An 11,663-nucleotide genomic window follows, 5' to 3' on the forward strand; every position below is an offset into this window, starting at 1 on the left:
GTAGCTACAAATAATATCAATAGTAGCAACTAGAAAGTTGCCACTGATAGATTATTAGTTTTTGTGGCAAGTAAGTCGCCACTTCTAGTCATACTTCAGTGGTGACCAAGTAATTATTTGTGTTGTAAATAGTTTTTTGGTGGCATACTAGTTTATATTTGTGATGCTATTTGTCGCCACTAATGCACAGTTATTGTAATAAGTCATAGTAGTCGTCACATATAACTTTTGGCCATGGAAGTACTAGCCACATATTAATTGTCGCAGCTACAGCCTTTTAGTAAATAACCGGAGACTAAATTTTATTTTATATTTTTCACTTCTTCCGGAAAAAGTGTCTTTCCATTGGAGGTTATATTTGAAAATAAAGAGGCGGAATGAAGAAGACTTGAAAAAATTGTGTTATTTTCTCATCTGTTCAAGCCTTAGTAGACAATGTTATTTAGTACATGTGTTGACAAGCCATAACAGGTATCACATGAAATTCGTCAAGATAAAATTATTTGCAAGTCAACTTGAACACCATGATTATAAAGAAAAATCGAGATAATCCACTCAGAACAAAAATATCATGCAGAAACAAAAACATAGCAACCAAATAGAAGGTGGCAATCCAACATAAAGTTAACAGTAAGAAAAGTCGCAGCAATTTGAAATGACCGTCATAGGCAGCCAGGACACACAAGATTATTGGTTTTTCTTTAACAGCCACCATTAGGTTCTGCCAGTCTTCATTGGCATCCCATCTGCTCAAGAAACTTAGCAAGGCGTAGGTGTTTGTATGCCCATTGCTCGGCCAATTTCTGCTCCTCTGCTTCTACATCCCTCCTCAAGCCTGCTAGTTGCTCCTTGTATTCTGCTTCAATACTGTCTAAAGTTGCCCTCTTCTCCTCCCTCAAAGCGTTCATATTTGCTTCAATTTCCTACATCTTCTCCCTAACATTGCAAGTTCCATATAACAATCTGCAAGTTAAGTAATAAATTGATGTTCTCCACAAGAAGGGGCAACCTCATGACGTGTAGAACTGGTCAAGATAAGAGGCGCATTTTCAGGTCCTCTGTCTGTAGCCATGGAATGCCAGACCTAGGAGTAGGTAGCACTGTTGATGGAGAGTGATTTAAAGTTAGATGGATATGACCATCGGACATGCAGTTGAAGGAGCACTAGAATTAGAAAGCCATGGAGGAAGAAGAGTCTGTGCCTTAAGAGTTGGTGCATCAGCGTGGAGGAAACCACCATAAGATGTAGCAATAAGTAATCAAGGAACACTCCGCTCTTTCATAATATTCTCTGAAAAGGCTATTTTCTACCATTTGTTACCATATTTGGTCTGTAGTTGGATAAAGCGACCCTTCTCCTCTTCAGTATTTCCACCTTTCCAAACAAGACTTAGCGTCCCTGTTGAGGGGTGTGTTCACACACTGTGATACAATGTGCCATTTTTTTTTGTCCATACTGTCTAACATATGGCCGCAACAAAGCATCTTCTTCAGTTCGCCACCGCGGCCTCTCCCTCATTTCAAGGTGAAAACACCAGTTTCCCTGGACCCAAACTCCTCATAATTAACCTGAATGAATTTTTAGCACCATTTTACTTTCAATACAAAACCAAAGAACCAGAGCCACATATCTTAAGCATGCTTTTGATCACGAGCAAAGTTCATTTGATGCAAGTCCTTCATATTTAACATTGTCTTAGTTTGACTGCGCACGAAGTTAAGAAAATAAAAAAGGACTATTGGATCTTGTGGTGTTAAAAACAGATGTATGTAGTACTTTAAATCTTCTGGTCTTAAACTTGCCAAGTAGAATTTGAGAATTGAAATACTAATGTTGAAAATAAGAACTTTCCAAGATTAGTTAACTCATGTTCATTTAGCTCAATTATACTTACCTTTAAAGAACGACTAAGTTGATATTCAGTGACATAACTGGTACCATAGGCACTTTGATGGCGAAAGAGGCGAAAGAATCAATTCATAGAAAGATTTGGCGCCGCTCACTAAATTCTGTGGTTAATGAGATTTGTAAATCGGTTGTTCCTGTTTGGAGAAGAATCAACAGAATAGCTAATAGCATAAAAACAGATCCAAGTAAAGTATAAAGGAACAACTGATATGCTGCCTTGATCTTTCTTTGTCTCGAACCCCATACCCCTATAATAATGGTAGAGTCAGGGGTGGCCCCAAAGAGGAATTGACTGGTGGTGCTTGGTCGAAGCTCCAGTAGGTAGCCACTCCCTTCTCAGAGAACCATACGTGAGACTTCCGCCTCATACGGCTCTGTCCCGAGCTTCCATCGTCTGCCTTGGCATTAAACCACTATCTATGCATGTATTTTCAGCCTGGACTGACGAATCTTTTGCTTCTCGGGTGGTGTCGAACAATGGTGCTTGCGTTGCGGGAGATGCCCGCCTGTAGGGTCTGGCCTGCTTCCCGCCCGAAAGAACCGCTCACTAGCTAGCCGGACTAGTGGGGGCCCTATATGGAGACATACTGAAAACCATGCCTTTCGAACCGAACGCAATGCCCGTCTTCCAAATAAAAAAAATGGCTCGTTGGGAAGAAAGATTACGTGCGGCCTGTAGAGCACATGTAAGGCACAGTCGGGTTGCTCACGCAGCGGATCACTCTCTCAGAGAGAGAGAGAGGTGTGAAAGTAATAGCCTTATGTTATGGCCGCCCCCCGACTTACGGCCTTTACACTACTACTATTGTGATGTGAGCGGTTCAAATTGGTTGAATCTTTCTCAATCATCCTAGACGGAACTTGTATGCAGCACTTGTACGGAGCATAAAGGTTTGGAACTCTTTTCTTATCTGAATCTTAAGGACAGGACCCTACCCTATTCTCAAACCCTCTGCCGAGCTCTACCTTTCCTGCATTTCCTTGTGTTTTGAAGAGGAAAAAAAATCTCTCTACCTGCTGCCAACAGTCTTTCTTTGGAATTATCTGAACGGGTCGATCCTCCCATCCCCTTTGTTTTAGCAACTTATCCTAAGGTCTCCTCGCCAAGAGCTCCCCAGCGACGACAGAGAAAGCAACCCGTCTGCTGTGGCGGGGCGGCTTTTTTCTTTCACAATAAGACCTGGACGATTATCCCTACCTTCGGTGGCTTACGAGTTTACGTCCATCCTTGGTTGGGTATAGTTTCCTTTCTCTTTCTCCCTTATAGCCAATACCCAAATTCGCGCAAGTGTGTCCATACGGGCACTGATCCTTCTATTCAAAGTTTCCTTTCTCCTCTTGAATGTAGTTTGTCCTACAGCTCACTAAAGTGAATGTTATTCAGCAGTCTAAGCAAGTCAGTCTTAACCATATAGTACTTCCTTATTAAAGGGCGCCCCACAGTATACAAAATACAGAAGTGAGGGTAGCCAAGGTGCACCTCTCCATAGGACCACTCCATGTGGTTACCCTACAAGGAGGTATGAAGTAGCTAGAGATTCGTTTCAAATGAGTTGAGACTAAGATACAAACAATTATTACTGAAGTAGTTGTTATAGTTAACCACCAGAGTTGGCATAGTGGTTCAGCACTATGTACCTTAAGCAAGAGGTCGGGGGTTAGATCCCCGCCTCTGGCGAATGGAGCAAACTCTGTGGCCAGTTCCCTACCGTAAAATGCGCTGAACGAGGAACGGAGGATTAGTCTCACGGCTGCCGGCTGTGGGATACCTTGGGAAACCAAAAAAAAAAGTAGGCAGTGACCATTACAAGCAAAAAGATATATTCTTTAATCTTCTCCATATAAAGCCTAACATCCATATATCAAGAACAAGAAGACACAAGTAAAAGCAAGCATCTTTAGATTTTTTCCACAAACCAGACCATCACTCAAAAAAACCATGCACGTAACAATGTTGGAAGAGTCACAACCTTGATCTGACATCCCACAATTGCAATATAGGGTGAAATTCAATCAAAACCCAAGATGATGATCAGCTCCACACACATGTCATACACTACCAAGGTCATTACACCACAAGATCGTGTGATCGATCCACCCTAAAGGAATAATTTACGGGTATCAAAATTACACATAGGAACTGTTAGGAAATCAAAGAGGAATAATCAATATGATAAGAAATAGAAAAACAAGATGAACACACACAGATTTACGTGGAAACCCTGGATGGGAAAATCCACGTGCTGAGGAGGAGAAATTCACTATATTAGAGAAATACAAAGAGGAGCCAAAGTATCTATAACACATCGAGAACCATTAGAAAACCAACCCTCTAACTCACACTTAAATAATATGTGCATAAAAGGAAATCCTAAGCCCAAAAGAATATAAGTCCATACCTCTATCATCCCAATTCCTCTGCTACCACCACAAACCCCCAAAATATCTTACAATTATAGTTTTACTAACATAGGTTGCATTACGATCTTTTCAGGCTGGATAATAAAATTCGGCTCACAAACTCTATGAATCTCCACCTTAACACAAATTCCAATTCAGAACTCAAATTCGTATCGAGACAACTATCTGCCTCTTCCACAACAAAAGCCCCTAAGGGCACATCTTATCTACTAACACCAACCAAGTCCAAGCAATGCTCAAACATAGAACTTGGTAGTGTCTTGGTCCTCATATCATGTAATACCTCGAGAACTCTAACCAATAGTGCCTATAACGCCCCAATTTTCTTTAACTGAAATGCCACATGGTGCTCATGATCCTGAAGGACCATAAGCTAACCCTCTTCTGATATCTGTACCAGTTCACTGCATAATATAATAAAACACATATGGAAAATTGGTGAAAACTTTCCATAAGGTTCAAAATATCTAAAATACATAATTCTGCAAACTGAATACTTATACAACTGTCCGAAAAGCCTCTAACTGTCTAAAACGTGGAGTTGATGGGACATGTTACCAACTAACTCCGTCTACTAAAATAAACTGGATATAATACTATTTTGGAATAATAATCTTCCTCGAAAGACGAGGACTCTCTTATACTTCTACTGCTGCTGACTGAATCTAGACTGCTAAGGCTACTCTGGATCTCGTTCCTCTGAACTTATGGTGTCAAATGAAATAACAACACCATAGAGCAAATGTATCAATACGTTAGAATGTACTGAGTATGCAAATGAAGTAAGGTTAAATCCAAGGGCTTATGCATGAACAATTACTTAACGGAATGATATGCAAGAGCAGGATTAACAAATATAGAGAATCTGTAACTATTGAACATACTGCACATACTGACTCTAAGCATACTAAGACTAAATCTGATAACTGATGCTGGACATACTGTCAAGCTAAACTTTCTGAACATACTAAGATTCTGAGTATCTGGAGCTACTAAACCTGATATCTGAGTTGACTAACTCTGGAATACTGTATAACTGAGTCAAATAATATCAACAACTGAGCCTAAGCCTGCTAGTATCGACTGGCTGAAACTGAGATCGAACCTATCTAGCGGATGATCAATAAGTCATCTATAATGATAAGGAATAATTAAATTTGACTTTGAGATCAAGCCTATCTAATGGGTGATCTTTGGTTCTTCTGATAATGAAAATACTCAGATGAATATGAGATTGAGATCAAGCCTTTCTAATGGGTGATCTATGGAAGTATTGATGCTGAATAACTTAATGTGAGACCAGGCCTATCTAATGGGTGATCACTGGAACTATCTAAGTTCCTTAATAAGATAGAAGACTGTATCTGACAGTCCCAATTTCTGTATCTGACAGTCCCGATTTTTGAGTTCTACTCTGAAAACTGATATTGAAACTGCAACTGTAAGAGTTCTCACTTAACCGACATGCCCCAAACCCGAACTAGTGGGGTCCACCCTGTAACCCCAGCTGGAAGGGTGTCAATACCGTGCCATAGGTAAAGACTTCTCTGGTCAATCCTATCTAACGGGAGACCCTCGTAGAAAGTCAAGCCTAAGGCAGTATAGTAGTCAAGCCTCTCTGACGGGTGACAAGCCTTTTTTTGAAGGGTGACTCCGACATCCTGCATTGGCTACCCAGTTCTGAAGTTTAGGGATTACTCTTAACAACTCTGTCTCTCTGATGGGGAGCCGCCATCCCTGCATTAGCTCAGTGCTAGCTCGTACTCCCAACTGAAAGACTCGGAACTAATTCTTAGAACTTTCACTTCAAATGAACTGAATCTATTACTGGGTTTCTTAGTTGACTGAGGTGACTGAGTTTACTTGGTTTCGTTATATGACGGAATATGTCTGAATTCTACTTTCTGTCTAAATAGAACTCAGTTATGTAACATACAGGGGCTTTACTAGAATCTGAACTGAATACTGAGTACTGAGATTTATTATGTTTTCTTACTTTTCAGTCATTAACTGAGTTCTATTGATCATATCACGATTGAGATATTTTGGAGACTGACTCGGCTCTAGGCACACAGCAATATTTTTTGGGTACAAGTATCCCCAGGATTCGATGGAGGGAAACTGACAGGACTCGACTCTTTGAATTCATGACCAACAACCATATCATAGTAATAGATTCACCATATACTCAATAAAATATCACTTTAAGAACTTGGAAATACTAACATGTATTTTTATAGGAAATGCAAGACAACACTTCATAACTCATTCCACAAGATCTTGCAATAAATACTTGGCATGCTTAGCTTATATCAAACTTGGGGATTTCTAGTCAACATTGTCATAATGACCCAATTTTCTTCATACAAGCATTTTATCAAACATGTAGGGAGCATTCTTTAGTTATTCAACAATTATTACTTATAAATATCATGACTCCATCAAATAATTCATCATACAAGGATTTCAACATGAGATGATCATAGTTCAATAAACATGGAAAAATATGATTATTTCCAATGCCAGTCAACATATAACAACATCACACTTCAATCATGTTGGACTTACAACAATTCATTACACCAATTAACATGATTACATAATTCAACATGCCCCTTGAAGAGATTTCATTATGAACACCATAAAATCAACACATACTAGGGTCAAAGCTTGAGTCTTTATCATCAAATCATGAATTTAATTTCAACCACATCAAGAACTTCAATTGCACACCACATAAATCATAAAAACTCATAAAAATATTATCTTTATATTTTTAAAAAGGATTTTTGAGCTTCTTGGGTTCCTTTCACCCAAGAATTAATAGTTGCATACATTAATCTTTGAAATCAGATGAATTGTAATGCTTGAGACTCTATCCGCACTTGTAATAAATGATTCTCAAAGCCCACACTATGAGGAATTTGATTCTTAAAGAAATATTGAAGATTTATGGATGATTTTTGGAAAATTAATGTTCTTGAATTGAAAGTATAGATATTTTCTTAAGAGAATTAGAAGAGAAAATGATGAAATAAGGGTTTGGATGGGGTTCTCATACTTATAGAGGCCACCAAAAGATGGGACAAGACCCAAATACCCTTGTAAAAATATCCCTTAATTGCTGGGAAAAGATAGCTGACGACATTCGTGATAAGTCGTCAAGCTCGTGATAAGTCTTCACAAATGGTCGTCACAAAAGGGTGAAATCTTGATTTTTTGGTTAAGGTTGACTACATAGGTGATAAGCCATCATGGGCGTGACGACTTATAACGAAATATCATCACTGGGGTTGGAAATCTGCCCAGGGCTAACGACATTGGTGATAAGTCATCACACTTGTCACAGCTTATCACGAATGTCGCCACTCAGTTTCCCAGCCTGACATACTGTAGTAAAATGGGCATAAATCCTTGCTCCGATTTTGGATTTAAGCAAAATTTGTATAGTTGGAAAGATAATTCAAAGATATTTCATTAGATATATATTAGGTCCTTTAATATAATATATACAAGGAGTTATGGATGATTAAAGTTGACCAAAGTTTTGACGCTCACTAAATCTTAAACAATAGGAAAACATTCAACTTGTACCTAAGTTACAGGACCTCTATGATCTTAATTCATGATCAAATAGATTCCTACACTACATAATTGATTAACACACTAAATTTACATAAGATTCAAGGCATTTGGAACATCTACACATATGAATGATGAATTTCCATTCTAGTCCAAAATATGGGGTGTTACATTATCTCTCTCTTAGAATCATACATCCTCGAATGTCGCTTGATAAGTTACGAGTACAAATCAATTGAACTTACTTACAGATCAACTGAACTTACTTAACGGACATGAATATCTAGAACATGACTATATGATGGAAATTACTGACACACTGAACTTTCCACTAGAGTATGCATGTATAGAATACCTGGCCGAAACATTAATAAGCTCAATTATCATATGGGACATGCATATCAGATGCTTGGATCTGTAACTGAGTTGTTCTCGTGTACACATGAATGAATATAATAATAGGCTAAACTTTATCTACTAAATATGCATAACTAATGTATGGAGGTTTGACATAACTTACTCTGGAAAGCTTGACTGAAAACTTAAGCTCAAGTAGGAGCAAAGAATGTAGCAATACATATCAGGAAGATGAAGAACTCATAACGTACCCGAATTGATGTCAGGGAAACTTTCATGATCATGGTTAGTCTGAAGCACATAAAGCCTATTCTGATGCTGACGCGAATCCCAACCCCTTTAAGCTAACACTTTACACTCCCTCATCCTGTGGCCTAGCATGCCATATATAAAACATATATTATTGTTTGCTCTACACACACCTAGATAATTCTTGCCACACTCTCCACAAAGAGGATAGGTACGCTCACTTCTCATACTACCCTAGGATTTGGAGCCTGGTGCCCCATCATGAACATCATCTCCAAGCTGAGGTATGGGTACACTAGCTGAGGATGGAGCTGGGACTAAAAATGTTTGATTATGGGGAAAATGGTTACCTCCTTGTGACACTATGACTACCTATTCTGGCTTTCTTATTAGATCTCTCTCTTTCCTTTATCTTATCTGAATCAATCTATTGTGCACACATCATCAACCTAGCAAGATCCATTTCTCTATCAAGCATAGCAGTTTTACACTCTGTCAACACCATCCCGGATACACCAGTCACAAACTAATTCATACTTGCTCTAGGGTCGACTATCAATTTAGGAGCATACTTGGCTAACTAATTAACTTAAGACAATAGTCCTTTATTGTCATGGAGCCCTGTCTTGTGTTTATAAATTCTTTTATCCTATCTTCTCTCATCTATAACGGGATAAAATTATCTAAGAAGGCATCCTAAAATGTCTGCCAAGTTATGGGAGTATCATTCTCTCCTCTACCCTTCCTTCACGCCACAACCCAATCATAAGAAATATCTTTCAGCCTATATTAGGCTAGTTCTATGCTCTGTTCTTCAGATACATGCATAACTTGGGTGATTTTATTCACCTTCTCTAGAAATAACTGCGGATCCTCACCTACCTTAGACCCAAAGAACTTGGGAGGGCTCATTCTGATAAAGTCACAGAGTCTAGCAGTGGTTGCATCATCACCCTATTGTCGAGGAGCAGCAGCCTGATTATTTATCTTCACTGTAGTTTTCACCTCTTGGGCTAGTGCCTGAAAAGCTTCTCGGAACTCGGTGTGTGACACACTTTCATTCTGGGGCTCTATAGGTTGAGGGACTGACCGGTTCCCTGTTGTTCTCTTAGGAGGCATGTTCTGTAAATGGAAGAGAAACAAGGATTAGAATGTAATTTTTAGTTCATCTTCTGCTCACTGGCACGACATGAATGTTTAAAGAAGGGAAACTGTTCCTAAAAATATCTTATAGCCTCCTGTACATAAATATGGCGTGCAAAATATCTATGCACAAGACTCTACTAGATGCGGCTTTTCAGACTTCCTATGACTCTATTGAACCTTAGGCTCTGATACCAAGTTTGTATTGCCTCAATTTTCTATAACAAGAATGCCACATGGTGCTTATGATCCTGAAGGACCACAAGGTAACTCTCTTCTGATATCTGTACCTATTCACTGCATAATATAATAAAATGCATACGAAAAATAGGTGGAAACTTACCATAAGGTTCAAAATATCTAAAATACATAATTCTGCAAACTAAATACTTATACAACTGTTAGAAAAAACTCTAACTGTCTGAACTGTGGAGTTGATGGGACATGTCCCCAACAAACTCTGTCTAATAAAATAAACTGGATATAATACCATACTAGAATAATAATCGTCCTCAAAAGATGAGGAGTTTCTAATACTTTTACTGTTGCTGACTAAATCTAGACTACTAAGGGTACTCTGGATCTCAGACCTCTAAACCTACGGTGTCAAATAAAGTAACAACACCATAGTGCAAATCCATCAGTACGTTGAAATATACTAATTATGAAAATGAAGTAAGGCAAAATACAAGTGCTTATGCATGAACAATTACTTAACTGAGTGATATGCAAGAGCTGCATTAGCACACATAGAGAATCTGTAACTACTGAACCTACTGCACATACTGACTCTAAGCATACAAGGACTAAATTGAATAACTAATACCAGACATATTATCAAGCTATACTTTTTGAACATACTGTGATTCTGAGATCTGGAGCTACTGAAACTGATATTTGAGTCCACTAACTCTTGAATACTGTATAACCGAGTCAAGTAATATCATCAACTAAGTATAAGACTACTAATATCGACTGGATGAATCTGAGATCGAACCTATTTAGCAGTTGATCTCTAAGTCTTCTATAATAATAAGGAATAATTAAATTTGAATTTGAAGCCTATCTAATGGGTGGTCTCTGGATTTTCTAAGAATGAGAATACTTAACTGAATCTAAGACTAAGATAAAGCCTATCTAATAGGAGATCTCTATAAGTACTGATGCTCAATAATTTTATGTGAGACTAGGCCTATCTAGCGGGTAGTCCACAAATCACTGGAACTATCTGAGTTCCTTACTGAGATAGATGACTGTATCTGACTATCCTGATTTTTTAGTTCTACTCTGAAGACTGATACTTAAAATGCAACTGTGGGAGTTCACACTTAACTGACATGCCCCAAGCCTAGATGGGTGTCAATACTGTGCCACTGATAAATAACTCTCTGGTCAAGCCTATCTAATGGGTGACCCTCATAGGAAGTCAAGCCTAAGGCAATATAATAAATAGTCAAGCGTCTTTGACGGGTGACAAGCCTTTTTCTGACGTGTGACTCCTACATCCTACGCTGGCTATGCAGTTCTGGAGTTTCGGGATTGCTCCTAACGACTCTTCCACTCTGACGGGGAGCCTTCATCCCTATAATCACTCGGTGCTAGATCCTACTCCCAACTGAAAGACTCTGAACTGATTCTTAGTACTTGTACTTCAATTGAACTGAATCTATAAATGAGTTTCTTACTTGACTAAGGTGATTGAGGTCACTTGGTTCTGTTATCTAATGAAATACGTCTGAATTCTACTTTCTATCTGAATACAACTGAATTCTATAACTTACAGGGGCTTTACTAGAATCTGAACTGAATACTGAGTACTGAGCTTGACTAAATTGATTACTGTTATTTACTTAGTTTTCTTACTGTTCAATCATTAACTGAGTTCTATTGATAATAGCATGACTAAGATTATTTTGAGACTGACTTGGCTCTAGGCACACATCAATATTTTTCGGGTACAAGTACCCTCAGGACTCGATGGAAGGAAACTGACAGGACGCGA

The 11,663-nt window shown here is 38.6% G+C and overlaps 1 pseudogene; it reads right to left on the reverse strand.

Moving 5' to 3' along the window:
- Window positions 1–701: 701 nt before the first annotated feature.
- Window positions 702–1,519, reverse strand: LOC124887047 (annotated as a pseudogene).
- Between the last annotated feature and the right edge of the window lie 10,144 nt (window positions 1,520–11,663).

Source organism: Capsicum annuum, chromosome 9 (assembly GCF_002878395.1).
Source record: "Capsicum annuum cultivar UCD-10X-F1 chromosome 9, UCD10Xv1.1, whole genome shotgun sequence".
Lineage (NCBI taxonomy): Eukaryota > Viridiplantae > Streptophyta > Magnoliopsida > Solanales > Solanaceae > Capsicum > Capsicum annuum.